Here is a 22,178-nt window from a genome sequence, read left to right as displayed (position 1 = left end):
AAGCTCTACTTATGTCGCGTCCGCGCAAACATTCTTCGCATCCATGATCCGTTTGATCCATTCCTTTCCAGCTCCCACTTAGCTTGACGAGATCAAACTTAACACAATACCTACAAGATTTGTTAGATTAGTCATTATATAAAATGACCACAACATCTCATGGATTCACACATACTCATTTATCAAGACATTAGTTTTAGGTTAGTTTGACTTTCGTAAGTCAAACTGTCCTTGTGTATGTGACTGAGCACTAACTTAGAACATGTTTGGCATACACGTACATATTACTTGCATATATCATTTGTATGTATTTTAGATGCCTTTAATACACCCAATTTCATAAAATTTGTTTGAAGCAAATACATGGTACACACCACACCATTCAAGTATGGAATAAAAGCTACTACGACATATCTCTTACCAAGTCTTACAATCAAATTATATTTCCACGTTAGACACATTGCCTCAAGTTAATTTATTAGAATGCCATCATTATCACATTTCTCACAATTCATCCTTTTCTTGTATACAATTTTCTTAGATTAAGTTTATCAATAAAATGTGTAGCAACTTTACAATGTAGCTGTGGAATCGACTCTTTTAACCACTTTACGGATTTATTCAGCCCTTGGTGATCAAAGATGAAATATAGAATACTAAAATATCTTTCCAACCCAAAAAGAATCAGCTCAATCCGAGCTTCCTATAATTAATTATGATTTTCACAAAAATCAGCTCAGAAGTCAAAATGCTTCCAATCAGCTTGCTGTCAAAACAGTTCAGCCGACTTCGGACACTGTTTTGACCCGTTTAACATCAGAATTTAACAAACATGTCCAAACATAAAATGTAGTATGTTTTAATAGCTTTCTGAGCATATAAGGCTCAACCTCACAGGATGTTCTAGTGATTTTATATGATTTTTTTTAAAAACTGCAGCCCAACAATTTTTTTTTTCCAATCAGCTTGTTGTCAAAACAGTTCAGCCTACTTCGGACACTGTTTTGACCCATTTAACATCAGAAATTAACAAACATGTTCAAACATTAAACGTAGTATGTTTTAATAGCTTTCTGAGCATATAAGGCTCAACCTCACAGGCCGTTCCAGTAATTTTATATGATTTTTTAAAAACTGCAGCCCAATAATTTTATTTCCAATCAGCTTTGTTATATTTTCTTGTTCAAGCATTTTAACAAGCACCTTGTGTGCAACACGAAACATCAAATTTCTCCAGCCCATTTAAGTGTTCTTAACCCTTAAATTCTAGCAAAATTAACAAATACTAACATCAAACTTCAAATCTAACTTCAGAGAGTTCTATTAACACAATTTAACCATTATGATTCTAGTGTTCATCATGTTTCTACAAAACCCATTTAGCACATAATCGGGTGATCATGAATTCACAATTAGGAACATCAATTCAACAAGTAAATGACTAGGGTTTACTCCTAGACATAAAATCATTCCTAATTTCATCATATAACGAACATGCAACCATAAATTTCAGATTTCTAAGTTTACCTAGAAATCCAACTAGAGATTTTTCATTAAATTTTACATACCTTTTAATCCTCTTGTGATGAGGATTAATAATCCATGCTTAAATTTCGATTTTGGACTGAATTGGACCTTCAATTTGCAAGATTAGTGAAGTTCTAGGGTTTTGAAGAGTGGGGAGTCGCCCCTGCCCTTTCCTGTACGACCAGACATCCTTAATGGGTGTTTGGTTTTGATTTTTATTAAAATTAGTAATATAATTTCAATTTCTTACAACTTAGGCCCCTCATCTTTTGTTTGACATATAGTTTTGGTTGTTTTTAACCCTATCATAAGTTACTTCTAGAATATTAGCTAACTAGGTTAAAATTCCTAGTTAGTAAGTTCTTGTTTATTTAAGAATCCTAATATTCGCCGGGTTACTTTTACCACTAAAGGTAATTTACCCGTCTTTTAGTATGAACGTGGTTTGATTACCAAACCCGTTTTCGGGGTGTTACAAGTCTACCCCCCTTAAAGAGGTTTCGTCCTCGAAACCTTTTCTTACATAACTCATTGAGTTTAAACTCAATGTATTTTTTTTTACGAGATATCTTTTAAACATTACTTATACTTTTAACCAATTGTTCGTATTACCATATAGGTATGGTAACATCTTTTTGGTCACTAATTGTCTACATATCTCATACGACATAGTGCAACTTGAAATAACGTAATCTTGTTATTTCCACTAGTTTAGTTAATTTAGCGATATCCATCGCTTTCATATATTATCGAACTCTTTGTGAATCCGTTACCTTGACCCGTTTAAAGGTCTTTAGTGAAATCTTTCTCTTTTAGCAACTATTTCTTTTGTTTTCCAATTCATTTATTCGGTTCAGTTATACCGAATCCACCGCTTACAAGCAACCAACTTACTTAAATTTCCTTAACCGATCTCACTAACTAGACTTATTAGTCCAGTTGCTTTTTACCGCTCGCCTGGTGATAATGTGATTCCACTTCACATTTCATTTCTTAACCGTGATCGTGTCACGTCATGTTTAATTTATATCAACCTTTCATTTTCGAAAATACCACTTTTTCGAATATATCGTCTTGCACCTATCGATGTTAAGACCCATACTCTTTGATATTTTTTATTTCCAAAATCGTCTTGTAGTATTCATATTTGTTAAAACGTTGTTTCTCACTAAAACTTGAAGTTTAATTTAACGTCTTCTCTTTAACTTTCGTCAATTACTCATATCAAGAAATTGACAATTAAGAATTTATTCTTTTTCATTCTTATTTTACGCGGGGATTCTCAACCAGTTCCCTCGCTATGTCTAGATAACCCATAGGTTCATTCACTTAGCCTCGTAGGCTATTTCTTTAGGCTCTCACCTCTTTAAGGCGAGTCCTTTATGATCCTTTTTCCTTTTTATTCATGACCCGTAGGTCATTTTGGTCCCGTAGACCTTTATACTGTTTATAACCTGAAGGTTATGATGATCCCGTAGATCATTCTTTTTACTCGTGTCTTTATTAAAATATATATTTGGTGTCAAAGCACTCTCTTTTTTTTGTTTGAAAATCATTTGTTTTCATGCTTGAAATCCGTTAACTTTGACTGTAGTTCGTGTCTACAATCGTTTTCTTTCGGATAATTCTTCCGACTCTATGACTTCTCACGTCAATTAAGCATCGGTTTGTCTCAAGCTTACCGTTATCCGGCTTGCGCTTACTTATGCCATCAAGCATTATACTTTATTCAACCCGTTCAACCTCAAAATAGTTGAATATAATTATCAAAATTTCTGTTTGCGAAATTTTATGGTCTTTCAGTCATAACTCATAATCCGAGTCTTTTGACTTTAAATTCGTGTTCCCGTTTCTCGGTTTACGCATGTGTTTAAATCCTTACCCATCAACCGGGTACTTTACCGAAGTCATTATTAGTGCAAGCATTCCGGTATACATTAAGATTTCGTTTTAATTTGTTTGGTTGTCTTAGCGAAATCCATCGCTTTTATTCAACCAAACCTTTATTCTTTATTCGACCATCCTTGACAGTCTTATAAACTATGAATGATGATTATCATCATCATCATCATTTCTTTACTACGACCAAAGTCAACGACTTTGATCGTTTTTCCCATGTGGGCAATACCTTTGTTTCTATGACCCCGCGGGTCATTTATACTTTGGTTTTACAATGCCCTTTTTGTCTACCATGGTTTTTGATCGTTTTTCCCATGTGGGCAATACCTTTGTTTCTATGACCCCGCGGGTCATTTATACTTTGGTTTTACAATGCCCTTTTTGTCTACCATGGTTGTTTCGTCCGAAATGACTTATGTCACGAATTTCCTTGGGTCATTTATTTCTATGTGCGCCATACGTCGTTTTTATGGTTCCCGTGAAAACCATTTATACGAGTATGCCCATAAGATTTCTTGACCCTAAGGATCCTTTAAATTTTCATTCATCTTGACCTTACTACATCGGACATAACTGCGCTCATTATAAGAAGCTCATGCTATCATGTGTTCACTACTTACTTGGCCAGAGTAAGCGATCAACACATGGTACGCGTGACCTTATTATAATTACCACATCACGTCCCATGTAAGTAACTCCTCAAATTATTTCCATATTTATGATTTCATTTGGTAAAACTTTATTTAATTGTTAGTTAACAATTATTAGTTTTAGTCGTTTATCCTCTTGAACATGTAAAATGTCCCTTTTTATAAACATTTATTCACATTTGTTGATGTGATCATTACTTTTCTTAATAGGATTTATATTGAGAATACTTACTTGGATGATCACTCTCGTCCAAGTTTCTATATAAACTGAATTCTGTTATTGTCTTGTTATTCACAATTTGTGAATAATACATATTCTCTACTGAATTTCTCTTGGAAACGTCATCCTGGATAGGTAACCTATCCAGGTTTTTCCAAGTTTCATATTCTATATGCAACTGTCATTCACTATGTATTTGTTGCATATTACTGTTTGTACTATAAGTTTAAAATGTGCACCTGGTAATGCTTGCCCCGACGGGCATTCCTTGCCATTACTTATTTGCGATCGTTACGCGATTTAGGTCCTTGATGAGTATGCTCTTCTTGTCACATCTCGGACCGTTCCATCATCATATCCGCAATTTGTTAAACTCCCGCTATCTTCAGATGCGACTGTCCTTCAATTAAAACATTTACAAGAATTAGTAATATCAACTTCAATAATCGCCCGTATTATAATACAAGGCTTTTCTACTATACGCGTCAACGCACGCAATTTTCTCAACTATATTTATCATTTAATTGAGGTAACGTGTATCACACGATAACCCTATGTGTTGTTCACAACATTTCAACACATACCAAAACATTAATATACATGTACTTACCGGATTTGCGATCAAGCCTCGAACCGAACACACTTTACTCTTTAACCATGAGCTCTGATTACCAACTTGTAACACCCTAGTTATTATTTTAAAGGTTTTCGTATAATTTACGAAAAGAAACATGTATTTAAGGTTAAGTATCCTTAGAAAATTTCGAGTAAATTAAAACTTTTACAATTCATAAGTTATTCTACAAAACGTGATCGAATTCGTTGTTTAAAATATACAACGTGGCAAAGTGCGGAAGCATGTAACTATATCGTGTTCGGTTCTTCGATGAGCTTGATCGTCTCTCGGCATCCAAAATGAACCTACATTTCATAAACATGAAATGCTTTAGTCATACGTGGATTGAAATAAATCTAAACAAATCCGGTAATGATAATGGAAGGAAAAAGAATTCCCAACGTTAAACTCTTGATCTCAAAACATGGATTTCCCAACTGGCCTCCACCGTAACTTACGGTGGCACCGTAAGTTACGGTGGCCCCTGGTGTGACATGCCCCTACCGTAAATCAGTAGGGGGCTGCCGTAAAGCCTTCAACTCCACCGTAACTTACGGTGACACCGTAAGTTACGGTGGCCCCTGCATTCCAGCTTTCCTATTTTGCCGTTTATTGGCACGAAAACTTTCGTATCTTTCAAACCGCTTATCCGTTTGACCCACCGTTTCTTCCTACATGATTGTAATTTGACCCTTCATAATATGGAGTCAAAATCCAACATCCGAATTAACAAAATTTAAGACTTTTAAGTCTTCGGCTTATTACCATTTTTACCAAATTTTAACCCGTTCGCGATTTTATCAAACAAACATGTTTACTTGCTCTATAAACTCATGAAAATCATAATTTCAATATTTCCTATCAAATAAATCATAAATCATGGGTTTCTTACTTAGTTAGAACCCATTTACGTTCAAGTTCTTATTTTGACCCGTTAGAGAGGATTTAATCATTTAAGTTTAAATCCTACTCTCTACTTTCACATGTCATTTTTCTACATTAAGGTATTCACATATCTTTCACCAAATTTACGCGTACCTGGCGCGGGTCAAAGTATTGACCCGTTTTAATACCTTGCCTTAATAATTTGCTGATTCATAGCCACGTAAATTCCATAAGCCGTTTTACCCTGTGAGCATTAGACTCGACATGCACTTGTTAGTCGTTATTCGTCAAATGGTGTTAACATTACCATTTGACCTGTTTAGTCTAAACGACCAAACATTTTGCACTTTATTTGAATGGTATTTATTTACCATTTCATTATTTAACCCATTTCGCCCCTTTTTGCCATTAAACATGGTTTTTATCCTTTTATTCGTCCCGACCCGTATCATTTCGTGTCGGAACCCATATTTCGGATATAACCTTGGTCGTGTTTATAATCTATAAAGTAAATACGTATCCTAAAAAAAAGTGTAAGCTCTACTTACGTCGCGTCCGCGCAAACATTCTTCGCATCCATGATCCGTTTGATCCATTCCTTTCCAGCTCCCACTTAGCTTGACGAGATCAAACTTAACACAATACCCACAAGATTTGTTAGATTACTCATTATATAAAATGACCACAACATCTCATGGATTCACACATACTCATTTATCAAGACATTAGTTTTAGGTTAGTTTGACTTTCGTAAGTCAAACTGTCCTTGTGTATGTGACTGAGCACTAACTTAGAACATGTTTGGCATACACGTACATATTACTTGCATATATCATTTGTATGTATTTTAGATGCCTTTAATACACCCAATTTCATAAAATTTGTTTGAAGCAAATACATGGTACACACCACACCATTCAAGTATGGAATAAAAGCTACTACGACATATCTCTTACCAAGTCTTACAATCAAATTATATTTCCACGTTAGACACATTGCCTCAAGTTAATTTATTAGAATGCCATCATTATCACATTTCTCACAATTCATCCTTTTCTTGTATACAATTTTCTTAGATTAAGTTTATCAATAAAATGTGTAGCAACTTTACAATGTAGCTGTGGAATCGACTCTTTTAACCACTTTACGGATTTATTCAACCCTTGGTGATCAAAGATGAAATATAGAATACTAAAATATCTTTCCAACCCAAAAAGAATCAGCTCAATCCGAGCTTCCTATAATTAATTATGATTTTCACAAAAATCAGCTCAGAAGTCAAAATGCTTCCAATCAGCTTGCTGTCAAAACAGTTCAGCCGACTTCGGACACTGTTTTGACCCGTTTAACATCAGAATTTAACAAACATGTCCAAACATAAAACGTAGTATGTTTTAATAGCTTTCTGAGCATATAAGGCTCAACCTCACAGGATGTTCCAGTGATTTTATATGATTTTTTTAAAAACTGCAGCCCAACAATTTTTTTTTCCAATCAGCTTGTTGTCAAAACAGTTCAGCCTACTTCGGACACTGTTTTGACCCATTTAACATCAGAATTTAACAAACATGTTCAAACATTAAACGTAGTATGTTTTAATAGCTTTCTGAGCATATAAGGCTCAACCTCACAGGCCGTTCCAGTAATTTTATATGATTTTTTAAAAACTGCAGCCCAATAATTTTATTTCCAATCAGCTTTGTTATATTTTCTTGTTCAAGCATTTTAACAAGCACCTTGTGTGCAACACGAAACATCAAATTTCTCCAGCCCATTTAAGTGTTCTTAACCCTTAAATTCTAGCAAAATTAACAAATACTAACATCAAACTTCAAATCTAACTTCAGAGAGTTCTATTAACACAATTTAACCATTATGATTCTAGTGTTCATCATGTTTCTACAAAACCCATTTAGCACATAATCGGGTGATCATGAATTCACAATTAGGAACATCAATTCAACAAGTAAATGACTAGGGTTTACTCCTAGACATAAAATCATTCCTAATTTCATCATATAACGAACATGCAACCATAAATTTCAGATTTCTAAGTTTACCTAGAAATCCAACTAGAGATTTTTCATTAAATTTTACATACCTTTTAATCCTCTTGTGATGAGGATTAATAATCCATGCTTAAATTTCGATTTTGGACTGAATTGGACCTTCAATTTGCAAGATTAGTGAAGTTCTAGGGTTTTGAAGAGTGGGGAGTCGCCCCTGCCCTTTCCTGTACGACCAGACATCCTTAATGGGTGTTTGGTTTTGATTTTTATTAAAATTAGTAATATAATTTCAATTTCTTACAACTTAGGCCCCTCATCTTTTGTTTGACATATAGTTTTGGTTGTTTTTAACCCTATCATAAGTTACTTCTAGAATATTAGCTAACTAGGTTAAAATTCCTAGTTAGTAAGTTCTTGTTTATTTAAGAATCCTAATATTCGCCGGGTTACTTTTACCACTAAAGGTAATTTACCCGTCTTTTAGTATAAACGTGGTTTGATTACCAAACCCGTTTTCGGGGTGTTACATTCCTAAAGGGTGAATATTGACACAAAAATGTGTCGTTGAACTCCCTCTTGATCCCGCATCCAAATGCTTCAAGTCTTCCTTTTGTTTTTGTGTTGTGATTTCTCCATTTTCTTTGAGCTTCCAAATGTCTTTTATATTTAGCTCCAAACTCCTTTGGACATCAAAAATGTGTTTTGGTTATCGGGCTAAAATCCCGTTAAGAACTATGAAGTCCTTTAGGCCCGAAATTAGCCAAAACCAAAATCGCATTTTTGTGTGCATCTTCTTTTACAAAAAATATCCTAATACATTTTTTCTAGTAAAATAAAATGCACCTAATCTATTTACTTACATACCAAATGAAAATAAATAAATTACATAACTTTACAAATGGAAGAACAAAAATAATTAATTATTACAACCCTTGAAATAATCAAATATAAATCACAACACAATCATTCAACAAATTCACATAAGGTCATGGCCAGGTTATGGACACCAAAAAAATATATATCCACATATATATAAAATTCAAGAAGAAAAAATGGTTTCATTTTTACAACCTACTTTTCAGTCAAGAATAAAAAAACCGAAAAAGTGGGTTTTTGTCCAAACAAACAAATCATCCAAATGACATAATTTTTCAAGATACTTTTATGCATGTAAGATTAATATCTTGAAAAACAAAAGGAGAACCAAGATGAAAAATTTTGGCCATAGGGTTTAACCAAACCTGAAACCCGAAAATTTCATATCCTATGAAGCATGCACTCATATAAGCGGCTCTAGATACCATTGTTGGGTTTTTCACATGTTTATCAAAGTATTTTATCCTTATAAAATAAAAACAAAGCGGAAAATATTATTTAAAACATGTTACTTACAAGATATAAAACCCATTTTATATGTAAAACCCAATACCCGGATCCATATACGAAAATGCATGCTATCAAAAAAAAAAAAAAAAAAAACCATAGAGTGTTTAGAATACTACCTTCCAAGGAGTAAAGGATATGAAGAAGATGATGCTTCTTGAACGGTTGCCTTATAGTGTAGAAGACCTCAAGCTTGTATACCCCAAGCCTTCCAACAAACACCTTGATTTAGCTAGGATTTTACACTCAAGAACTCACTTGAAAAATCCAACTCTTGGAACCAACCCTTGGCCGAAAATTGAGAGGATAAAAGGGAGTTCTGCACTTGAAAAATCTAACTTGAAAAAACCTTAGAACCATCACATGTATGGCCGATTTTTGTAGAGAGAATTCTCTAAGTTTTTCAAGTTCTTCAAGTCTTCTCCTCATCATTTTTTTGTCATACAAAAAATGGTTATAAAAGATGAGAGAATATTGCCACCCATTTTGACCAATCAAGTTTCTACTAACACATGCAAATGCATGCATCCCCATTGGACCAAAATGGCTTGGGAAGACCACCCAATCAAGATGCATGCAAATATGACAAAAGCATGTCTTCTTATTGGACCATCATGGTCTTGGGAAGAGGGGCGGCCCACATGTGGTTTTATAAAAAAAATTCAAAATTTCTTTTAATAATAATTTAAGTCTTATATAATTTTATAACTTCTATAAAATATAACATCATATGTTATAAGACTTATACAACTTTTATTATGTTATTTAACCCATTAAATAACAAAATAAAATATTCTCTCAAAATAAATTATCCATATAATTTATTAGTTTCTCACGTGCAATTATTTAGAAAACCAATTTCTAAATATTGTAAGTGTTAATATTTATTTGTTTGATCATATCACAAATAAATATTTAAGTGTTTGTCTAGCTTGTATTTGGGTATGACTCGACTTGGATCATAACGTACTAGCCACATCAATTTAATATGTGTCTTGGGCATATAGAATCCAACAATTGACACGTGGACTTTTCTTGGAATGGTTTATTAGATTTAGATTAGATGTTATATATATATATATATATATATATATATATATAGGAGGGATCAAGTGAAAACTCTTTTTATCGCGAGAACTCGAAAACTAACTAAAAAAGCCGAAAAGACATACCAAAATATTTTTTTTACAATTGTTTTATTAAAAATCGCTATTTTTTATATATAAAAAAACTTTTTTTCAAACAAAAAAAAATATTTGTAATGCACATGTGTAGACTACACATGTGTATTATTACACATGTACACTATAAATTTTTTTTTTGAAAAAAAGTTTTTTTATACACAAAAACTAGCGAAAATTGGTAAAAAAATTGGTATGTTTTTTTTAGGATTTTTTTAGTTAGTTTTCGAGTTCTCGCAATAAAATGAGTTCTTAACTGAATATTCCCCTATATATATATATATATATAGAGAGAGAGAGAGAGAGAGAGAGATAGAGAGAGAGAGAAACGGGTTCCGGAGAAAACGCTCCAAAGTGTGAGAACGGTGAGAACGCATCCTGGCCCAACACGTGTCACGCGGCATAGAGAAGGGTGGAGGGACATTTTTGTCCTTTCATCTTCGGCTTTTCCAGTTCCTCTTTTCAGAATATTGTTTTAATTTTTGGGGTTTAAGATTTTTGCCGTTAACCAAATTCAATAATTAATGGCGTTTAATGGTTTCATCGTATTAACATTTTGGCGTTTATGGCCATTCGTCTGATAAATGCAAGAAAACCCAAACATCAAATATATTGTTGTCAATAAAATGTAGCTGTATGGGGTGGACAACATTGTCAGTTATCTTTCTTAACTGAGGATTAACAATGTTATCCATCACCATACAGCAACACTTTATTGATTTTATCATGATCAAATTTACAGTTTTAAGATGGTTTATTTTGTGGCGTTCTTTTTCTCGGTAAAACGCTAAAAAAGATAACATTTTGGCTAAAAGGGTGTAAACTCAATAACATTTTGCTGCATGAGATGGACAAAAATTATAGAAAAAGAGGCTGATTTCAGACTTTGTGTTTCCAAATGGCGACAAAAAAACTACTTCAAAAAACAAAAATAAAAAAAATCATACGAAAGTCAAAACAGCCAGTGAAGATGCTTCAAAATAAGAAAGAGACCGGTGACAGTGAAGATTTGGAAGATCAATATTTATTTTGTTTAATTTTCTTTTTCAGTTGATTGTTATATAATAACAACGCCATATCTAATAAAAACGCCAAAAAGCCAAATGTCTTACACCTTTGGCGTTTATAAAACCACCATAAAATTACTTTGGACAAGTATTATAAAAAACAAAAAAATAAAATAAATAAATAAAATAATAAAATAAATAAATAAAATAATAAAATAAATAAAAAACAAACTTGAAAATGTAACTATAAACAGTAACTACAAATCAGTAATACTGAAGATAGGGAAAATTTATTATATTAGAATCTAAAACGCTAAACTTGAAAGATGGGACGTGTTAAAGACTTCAGAGATAAAGCTTGTCAAAAACAATAATTACAAACAGTAACTGAAAAGACTAATACTTTATTATAATAACGCATTGCCTGACTTAGGCGCCAAAAAGAGATCCTATAAAATGATATGTCTCAGCAACTTCCATTTGATCAAACCAAAAAAACAAACACCAATACTACTAAATACCACTCACTGTAAAACGCAAAAAAAAAAAAAAAAAATCAAAGATGGCTAATATGCTTTCTTGGATATTCAGTATTGTTATTCGTGAAGTTTCACTGAATGAATTGTTAGCGGAGGCGAGTAACTCAATAAGATTTTGCTGCATGAGATGGACAAAAATTCAAGAAAAAGATACTGATGCAAGTCATATGGCATTTTGTATTTTTTGTTCTTGAAGAAGGCTTGGATGAGGAGAAGAGATCAATGACACTGAAGAGTGGGATGATTATAAAGATGAATATCAACATGAAGAAAAATAGAAAAACCCACCCACACGTCATAGATCTATGTCCCCAAGAATCCACAAAAAAAACCACTTCAACAGACGAGCAAGCAAAAATAATCAAACCGATGGGTTTGTTAACTTTTACATAAAACGCCATATTTTTTGTGACAGTTCTTCTACTATTAAAGAACAGTGAGACTAGACTGATGACAGTGAAGATTGTGAAGAGAGATCCGATTAGGATTTTTAATTTATTTTCTTCACTTGTATTTTTTTTTACTGTGGCTGAAATATAATTGTCACACCCTGATATTTCCACGTATTACTGGTGGGCCCGGTGGGGAGTATCGTGACGTAGTTGATATCATCATAGTCAATAATCACAGTTTAATGCACAGCGGAAGTCTAAAGTAAAATATTACAAACCAAATAAAAGTATCATAAGTATTACAAACGGAATGTAAAAGGATCCACAGGCGGATCAAAGTAAAAGTAGATAATTGTTCAACAGCATTTAAGTGACAAAGCTTACAAGACTCTTTATTTATTCAGTCAGGAGTAGCCAGCCTATTTCGCATAGTACCTGCACTTAACCTTTTGGAAAATACGCCAGTTTACACTGGTAAATACAATTAACCGACTCTTTTGAAAATATTTAAGAAAATTGATTTAAATGCACAAGGCACAAATAATCTTTTATAACTTGGGACAATTATTTTAAAAATAATCTTGTATACAGATTTATAACTGACACACCACAGGTATAATGCCCACAAGGAGAACTCCTTATTGTGGATTACCATTTATACATACGCAACTGTCAGGTGTATGCCTACACCCCGTGCTTAAGTCGTGGCGATTTCAGTGAATGAGCCGAGGGTATCCAGGACATGGTCATTACCCCCCCCCCACCAAGGCCATATACCAAATAAAACAGATTAAAACGGATTATGTAAATATATTAATAACAATCCGATTTAAATAACTACACACCCGACCAAGCGGTATTATTATAATACCGTATCCCAAGCCCGTATAACGGAAAATAAGTTAAAAGTATTTACCTGAGCAAAATATTCAAATTTATCTCAGCCGTATACAATCAGCAAGTGCAAATATCTTTTACTAGGCTCCTAAATCTGGAACGAAGGTTTTAATAACCTATTAGATTCCTAACGGGTCTTACTTAAGTTTAAACTTAGACCGGTTAGTTTTAAAGAAAGATATATGGTTCAAAACGCAAGATTAAGCGAAGACCGGATTAGAATGTGGTTTAGACCCGACAAGTATGAAGACTTGTATAATATAGGTAAACTAAACACATTCTGGATTTTGAAGTAAAAATGATAAGGTTTGACCCGTTTCGATCAATTTATGCAAACTAGTTACATAAACCGCACCGAACGCGAAAAATGCATAACGGGTAACCAAATGAGTCATGTACAGGTTCCCTAAGTTAATATGCTTAAAATGTGTTATGATATCAGTAGGATACCTTCCATTATGCCCAAAACAGATTTAAAACTAATTTATGCCCCGTAGGGGTATTTTGGTCATTTTTAAGATTATAAAAGAGATTAAATATAAATCTGAGGTTCTGATCTAAAATGATCAGTAAATATATTTATTTTTGCTTGTCATATCAGTAGGGTATTGCATATATGTGAAATTTATCATTTATATCCAAACTATGCGCCGTAGGGGCATTTTGGTCATTTCACATAAGCTTTAAAGGTCAAATATGGAAATCTAAGTTCAAAACTTTTTCTTACTGTTAAAGTATAGAAATTTACTTAAAACATCAGTAGGTATTAAGTCTTATATGTCAAAAATAGTTTTAACCCATACTATGGATTTATAACGCGTAAAAAGTCAGTTTAAGCGATTTTAAGGTTATATAATGAAAGCTGATATTTTTATCAGTCCTGAAGGCTTAAAATATTCTATTTAACATATAAAATCAGTAGCAAAAGATTTGGTATCAAAATGTTATGTAAAACTCATTTTATTAGCAAAAATGGTATAACCGTCAATTACCGAATCAAAGCAAGAACCCCGTGTTATGATCAGTTTAAAAATTAATAAAAATCTTCAAAAATCCCAAAATATTATATTACATCAGCGGGTAAAAGGTTTGGTGTCAAAATTCAGGTTTAAATAGGCTTTATGCTAAATATGCCGTTTAATTAATAAAAAGCTTTCAAATTACGATATTGAGCATAACTCCTAATTTAGACCTCAAACTGATGTCAAATTTTTAGGACACGTTTATAAATCAGTAATAAAGGTTTTTGTTCTCTCACATTTTCAAAAATCTCGTTTTAAGGTCAAAAGGGCATAATGGTCAACATTTAAGCAATTAACGGAAACATGCAAATGAATCGGATAAATAAGGAACCATGTAGTATAACCTCAGAGAGTTTTACTATCTTATAATATGGTCCTAAAGAAACCTTAAGGCATATCTAAAACAAGCTAAATCGGGTCAGAACTGAAAGTCAAAGTTTAGACATGCTCTTACATTATTTACCAAGTTATTCTAGTGTTAAAACAAGTTCCATAACTTCTACATTACTAGTTATGATTTTATTTGCAAAATAGCTTTATGTTGACTTTTTAATATTAAGTTTGACCCGACAATTAACCAAGTTAGAGTGATAATCAGGGGGTGCCCTTTTAAGGACTTATTACCCACCTAATTACCAACTCATAGCCACTTTCAATTCAAATAATGGTTGGAACATTAGTGATTAATCACTAAGTCAAAGCTTAATTACGACGGCTTTGACTTTTGGTCATTAGACTAATAAATCTTGAACTAGAGGGGCTAAGAATGCTTACAAAGGCTCTTAGCACGAATTAGGAGCTGGGGGAAACTTGATTTAAGTCCAGAGAACTCCAGAGAGTGAGTTGTGAATAATTTTGTGAATGAGCAATGAACTAGCAAACCAACAATTCTTATATAGCCAAAAAGAATTTATAGGATCACTCCACACAAGTCTACCATTGATTCCTGATCATCCCAGGTGTCCCCTATGCATGTAATACCATTGGTTCAGTCCCTGAATTCGAAAACTAGCTTTCTAAGGCGGGGCAACTGGTTGTACATGCAGTTGTCTTTATTTTCTGCATCTGATAGGTCTACACGGCCCGCGTTGGATTCTTAAGGAGCCTACGCGGGGCGCGACGTCCCTGTGTAACCGGAAAGAAACTTTTGTTTGTTGCAGTTTTGGTCCCTGGTCCATAATATGTTTATATAACTTTCATTTATTGTATTTTGGACCCCCATAGTTAACTTTTAAGGACCTTGGGTCATATACTAACTTCGTTAGGCTCCCGGTTAGTTGTACGATCACCCGAAAAGTCTTGTTTTCTTCAAAACTCCACAAAATTAATATCTAATATTCTTGTGAATGAAATATTAATTTATTTACAATGTTTTTGGGTTCCTTAAAGGTCACTCGGAGGTAACTTTAACATGTTGACACTTTTAACCTCTATGCTTTGCAAGATCCTTATTCTTAACACAAACGAATTCCAATGTTCGATAAATTATTCGTTAAAGAATACGAACGTCGTGTGAGGTCAATCAGAGGCAAAAGAATGGCATGTTGACACTTTGGATCCCTTTATTCACATATTTACACTGTTTGACCATTTTAGTCCCTCAAGATGAATCTATTACATGTTTAAAGTCCATGACACGTGTCTTCATTATATTTGTCGTGGTTGTACGAGGTGTTACATCCTCACCCCCTTAAAAGAAATCTCGACCTCGAGATTTACTGAAATAAATGAGGGTACTTCTGTTTCATTGTGGATTCAACCTCCCACGTGTATTTGGGACCTCTACGGGCATCCCATTTAACCTTCACAATCAGTACGTGCTTTTTTCGAAGCTTCTTAACCTGTCGATCCTCGATCGACAAAGGTTTTTGACAAACTTTAAGCTCTCATCTATATGCACATCCTTATCTGACATGGCTAGCGATTCATCAGCTAGACATTTCTTAAGATTGCAGATGTGAAATACATTATTGATTCCACTGAGCTCTTCAGGTAGGTTTAACTTGTAAGCTACAGTTCCGGCACATTCAATAATCTCGAATAGTCCTATGTATCTGGGGCTCAACTTGCCTTTCTTGCCAAAATGCATTATCCCTTTCCAGGGTGATACCTTAAGTAACACTTTGTCACCTACCTCGAATTTCAGAGGTTTACGCCTTTTATCTGCGTAGCTTTTCTGCCTATCCCTGGCAGCTTTGAGACGATCACGTATCTGTACAATCTTATCTGTCGTCTCCAGGACTATATCAGGTCCTGTTAGTTGGACATCTCCAACTTCCGCCCAACAAACGGGCGTCCTGCACTTTCCTCCATACAAAGCTTCAAAAGGTGCAGCATGAATACTGGAATGATAGCTATTATTATACGAAAATTTAATCAATGGAAGATGATCATCCCAACTTCCACCTAGATCAATAACACAAGCTCGTAGCATATCCTCGAGTGTTTGTATAGTACGCTCGCTTTGACGATCCGTCTGAGGATGATATGCAGTGCTGAAGTTTAGTCGAGTGCTTAGGGATTGCTGAAAACTTTCCAAAAATGCAATGTATATCTCGTATCCCTATCAGAGATGATAGACACTAGAACTCCGTGAAGAGATACAATCTCGTCCACGTACAGCTAAGCTAACTTATCTGACCTGTGTGTTTCCTTAATAGGTAAGAAGTGGGCTGACTTAGTCAGTCTATCTACTATAACCCAAAAGTATCATTTCCTCGCTTTGTCTTTGGTAACTTAGTGATAAAAAAAATAGTTACCATTTCCCACTTCCAGTTGGGAAGTTCAGGCTGTTGTAGCAAACCTGACGGCTTCTGGTGTTCTGCCTTAACTTGAGCACACGTCAGACATTTGGCCACATAAGTGGCTATAGATTTCTTCAAACCTATCCACCAGTAATTTGCCTTTAAATCCTGGTACATCTTGTCACTATCAGGGTGAACATAATACTTGGAACTATGGGCTTCTTGGAGGATAACGTCCCGAAGTCCTCCATAGATTGGAAACCATATTCGTCCATTCAATCTTAGAATCCCATCCTTGCCATATGATAACTGTTCAGCAGTGACTCCCAACTTTTCATTTGGATAGTTAGCTTCCAGCACAGCTTCCTTTTGTGCAGCTAACAACCTTTCATTTAAACTGTTCTTATATTCAATGCTCTTGGCATTGATTTTAATGGGCTTAACCCGTTCCTTCCTGCTCAAAGCATCGGCGACTATATTTGCCTTGCCTGAATGGTATCGGATTTCACAATCATAATCATTTAGTGTCTCCATCCATCGACGCTATCTCATGTTCAGATCCTTCTGGTTAAACAGATGTTGAAGGCTCTTGTGATCAGAATAGATCACACACTTGGTACCATATAAATAATGCCTCCAAAGTTTTAGTTCAAACACAATGGCACCCAATTCCAAATCATGGGTGGTGTAATTTTTTTCGTGCACCTTTAATTGTCGGGAAGCATAGGCAATGACCTTGCCTCTTTGCATGAGTACGCAACCCATTCCAGTGTGTGATGCGACACAGTATACCACAAGTTCTTCAATTCCTTCAGGCAATGTCAACACATGTGCATTGCTTAACTTCTGTTTAAGAATATCAAAGGATTCTTGTTTTTTAGGAGCCCAATCAAACTTGATATTCTTACGAGTTAATGAAGTTAGGGGTGCTGCAATCCTTGAGAAAATTTCAATAAAACGCCTGTAATATCCTGCCAGACCCAAGAAGCTACGAATCTCCGAGGGCGTTTTCGGCTCTTGCCAATTCATGATAGCTTCAATCTTAGCGGGATCCACCTGGATACCACGCTCGCTCACAACATGTCCAACAAATTGGACTTCACGAAGCCAAAACTCACATTTTGAAAACTTGGCGTAGAGCTTCTCTTGCTGAAGAAGTTTAAGAATACAACGAAGGTGCTTTTCATGGTCAGCCTGATTCCTTGAATAAATAAGAATGTCATCAATGAAGACGATGACAAAATTGTCCAAGTAGGGTTTTCAAACGCGATTCATGAGATCCATGAACGCTGCTGGTGCATTAGTGAGCCCGAAAGGCATCACCAAGAACTCGTAGTGACCATAACGAGTTCTGAATGCAGTCTTGTGCACATCTTCATCTCTGACCTTCAGCTGATGGTAACCTGACCTTAAATAAATCTTGGAGAAATAACTTGCCCCTTGAAGTTGATCGAACAAACTGTCGATTCTGGACAATGGATATATGTTCTTGATTGTAACCTTGTTTAGCTCGCGATAGTCGATGTATAGACGCATCGATCCATCCTTTTTCTTCACAAATAGAATCGGTGCTCCCCAAGGAGATGAGCTGGGCCTAATGAAACCTTTGGCCAACAAATCATCTAGTTGAGTCCTTAACTCTTTCATCTCAGTCGGTGCTAACCTGTAAGGTGCTCTTGCAACAGGTGCTGCTCTAGGAATAATGTCGATTCTGAACTCACTTCTCTATCTGGGGGTAAACTAGGTAGTTCTTCAGGGAAAACATCTGAATATTCAGAAATGACAGGGATGTCTTCAACCTTGGGCTTAGATTCATCAATAGTCACTTGTGCCATATAAATGACACAACCCTTCTTCAAACACCTTGACGCCTTAAGCATAGACACTTACTTAGGCAACCCATACTGAGTATCTCCTTGTATGGTAAGTGGCTCACCATACGGAGTCTTGATAACCACTTGTTTCTTGTCACAAACAATTTGGGCTTGGTTACAAGACAACCAATCCATGCCTATCACTATGTCGAAACCAGCTAGTTTCAAAGGAAGCAAGGATAGAGGAAAAAAGTGGTTCCTAATGGATATAAATCATCCATCTAACATAGTCGAAGAAGTTTCTATGGTACCATCGGCCAATTCTACTTCATATTTTATGCTTAGGGTTTTAACAGGTAGATTTAATAACTTACAAAACTTATCATCAACAAACGACTTGTCTGCACCCGAATCAAATAATACCCTTGCACAAAACATCACTGATAAGAAAGGTACCTGTTATTACGTTGTCATTCTGAATCGCTTCCTGTGCATTCATCAGAAAGACCCTAGCATTGGTCTTCTTACCTTCTTCAGGTTTCTTTGCATATTTCAGGCAGTTTGTCTTAATATACCCCTTCTCGTTACAGTTATAACAAGTTGCATCCTTTAACTTCTTGCAATCCAAAGTCTTATGTTCTTTGGATTTGCATATCCCACATCCGATCGGCTTTGACTGCGACTTTGATTCAAACCTGCATTTTCCAAAATGACGCTTCTAGCAGGTTTTGCATTTAGGCTTCTCATCCGTTTGTTGGTTACCCTTGTTAGACCTAGAATTCTTCTTGTGGTCTGTGTTCCCCTTACGCTTCTTATCAGAACATCGTGAGTTATCATCCTCACGTTTCCTTTTTCCTTTTTCAGAATTCTTAAGCGATCTCAGCCTGACCGCATCCAGAGTAAGGGATAACGATAAATCAACCGCTGACCTAAAAGTAGTAGGTCGAGACGCCTTCACACTAGCTTTAATCTTTAGGGCTAAACCCCAATAAAACAGGCTATACGTTTTGGTTCCGGTGTAACCAAGTATGGAACCAATCGAGACATGGTATTGAAGCTGGTAAGGCATGCCTGACAGTCTAAGTTTTTCATAACTAATGTCAAGAAATCGGTCTCGATTTTCTCAACTTCATGTTGAGGACAGTAATTTTCTTTGATCAAAGCAACAAACTGAGCCCAAGACAAGTTGTATAATGGAATCTTCCCTGTAGCTTGGATTAGGGACCTCCACCAAGCTAGAGCTTCTCCCTTGAATGATTACGAAACATACTTCACAATATCTTGCTCTGCGCAACCACTAATATCAACCACTGTATCCATCTCGTCTAGCCACGTCATGCAATAAATGCCTCCTTTTCCCCAGTGAAATCCCTGGGCTTGCAGGAGACAAAATACTTATATGAACAGGTCTTTGTACGTGGCTCTTGATAGGATACAATCTTCTTAGACAGAACACTATGCTGATTTGAGGAGTGTTGGGCATCATCCTTCTTCGACTCATGAGTTTTAAATGGTGGCTTACTATGAGCCTCAGAGTGAGTCTTAGGGTGTGATTTGGAATGGGGTACTGATAAGGTCTTGCTATGTGTACCGCTTGATTCTCTAAACTGCATGTCCACAACTTTAGAAACAGCATTATCTATTAATGCTCGAAGTTCCTCGCCAGTTATGTTGATCCTGGTAGTATCATGATTCTCTAGAGGGTGACTGTTGACTTCTTCAGATTCGGCCATGTAGCTTGATTGCTACATAAAATAATGACAATGATTTATTCAGAAGTCTATAACAGTGTTGTCATTCTTGATGATTTTTAACCATGGTATTAATAAACCATTTTGGTTAATTTGTTAAGCATATTCATTCAGGATTTTCATTTTAATTATCCTCAGTTATAATTCATTAAAATATTATAATGGCACAAAAGGCCAAGTCACAAGGACAAATTTAAATTATAAGCCATGATCTTATAGGATCGAGGCATTAGGGCTTGAACATAGTTCATTACCTCTTCTTGACAGAAAGTCGTAGACTATAACTGTCTTTTGTCTCAAAGGACAATAAGTATGGCCGGTAGGCACTTCATCGCTAATGGATGATCAAATAAAATAGAGAAAAGGAATTGGAAGAATCCAATATAAGGATGACTTATGTGATTTTATCGAATCACATTTGCCAGGAGTGTTAACATGTTTTCAGATGTTAACAAGGATCTGAATCTTAATAAGGAACTACCGTCATGGCCCTGTCTTAAAATGACACATGGGCTAGGTTTTTGCCTTTAAGATTTTGTTTAATAATGGCAGATCTTATAAAAGGAATGATATTTTTATTTATTTCATATATTATATTCATACATATGATAACAAAATGAAATTTTAAATTAAACATTCCATTAAAATTAAAAGGGAGTACATATTTGCCCTAAATGGGACTTTAACATAAATAACTTGCCCACGCAGGGACTAAACTGAAAATACAAGTCCTCGCAGGGACTAAGTACATAAATAGATGTCCACACAGGGACTTAATTAAAATTAAAATACAAAACAAACAAACAAACAAGGAATTCAAAAATCCCTCTTGCTCTTCCCCTTGATTAAATTTTCCAAACCCTTATGAAATCCCCGGTGGCTTCTACGCTCCTCTCGAACCTCACGCTCCACCTGGCTCAACCTTTGAAGAATCTCCTGCTGCTGCGGTGGTTGGATCTGCGGCGGCTGCGGCTGCTGTTGCTGCGGAGGTTGAGGAGGCGGCGGGTATTGGTAACCATAGGCAGGGTACCCAGTCTGTATGGGGTTCCGTAGGGCCCCTCAGGATGAAGAGCATTGTAGTTTGCCGCTACCAGGTATGGGTCAACATCGGGGGCATTATAGTAGTTGTAGCCAGAGTGGCCTGGCTGCTCAAAAGGGTTATACGCTGCTGCACGAGCGTAAGAAGGTATTGGGTTATCAAAACCCATATGTGGTGGTGATGGTGGTGCGACTGGCGTGGAGTTCACCTCGGAAACAGGGTTTGAAGGCCCTCCCATCTGCGGGTCTTCATACAGTGGCGGGTAGTGACTGCCACTGGAGGGTTGTGGGGTGCTGAAACGGAATCCCCCTCGCACGGACATCCGGACTCCTGATCTTCTCCGCCTCGGTGGCTCCGGAGGTAGTTGCTGCTCTGGCAGCGGCGGTGTCGGTGGAGTAACCACCTGGAAACGAGAATCCTCAGAGGGATCCTGCTGCTGCTGAGGTGCTGGGTTAAAAGGGTGAGTGAACTCCCAAGGGTACGAAGCAAACCTTGCTTCATAGCTGTCTGGGCCCTGATATGGCGAACCGTGAAAGGACGATCCGTTAGAAATCTCGATGGGATGCGTCGGCGTCCCACTCAGTGGCATCTCCGGATCGGGGT

At 35.7% G+C, this 22,178-nt stretch overlaps 1 long non-coding RNA gene across 4 annotated transcripts; it reads right to left on the bottom strand.

The window, feature by feature from the left end:
• Nucleotides 1-13: 13 nt before the first annotated feature.
• Nucleotides 14-8,323, bottom strand: LOC110899398. Of its 4 annotated transcripts, XR_002570247.2 has the most exons (5): nt 7,899-8,323; nt 6,346-6,429; nt 5,951-6,041; nt 4,536-5,217; nt 14-97 (listed from the first exon to the last, which is right to left on the bottom strand). It is a non-coding gene; the product is annotated as an uncharacterized LOC110899398 (long non-coding RNA). The 4 variants fall into 4 exon arrangements; XR_004877703.1 differs by having other exon boundaries at nt 14-110; nt 5,951-6,429; XR_004877702.1 differs by having other exon boundaries at nt 5,951-6,429.
• Between the last annotated feature and the right edge of the window lie 13,855 nt (nt 8,324-22,178).

This window comes from Helianthus annuus, chromosome 13 (genome assembly GCF_002127325.2).
Source record: "Helianthus annuus cultivar XRQ/B chromosome 13, HanXRQr2.0-SUNRISE, whole genome shotgun sequence".
NCBI classification, from domain to species: domain Eukaryota; kingdom Viridiplantae; phylum Streptophyta; class Magnoliopsida; order Asterales; family Asteraceae; genus Helianthus; species Helianthus annuus.
Note: the sequence above shows the minus strand (reverse complement) of the source record. Positions and strands in the feature narration are given on the sequence as shown.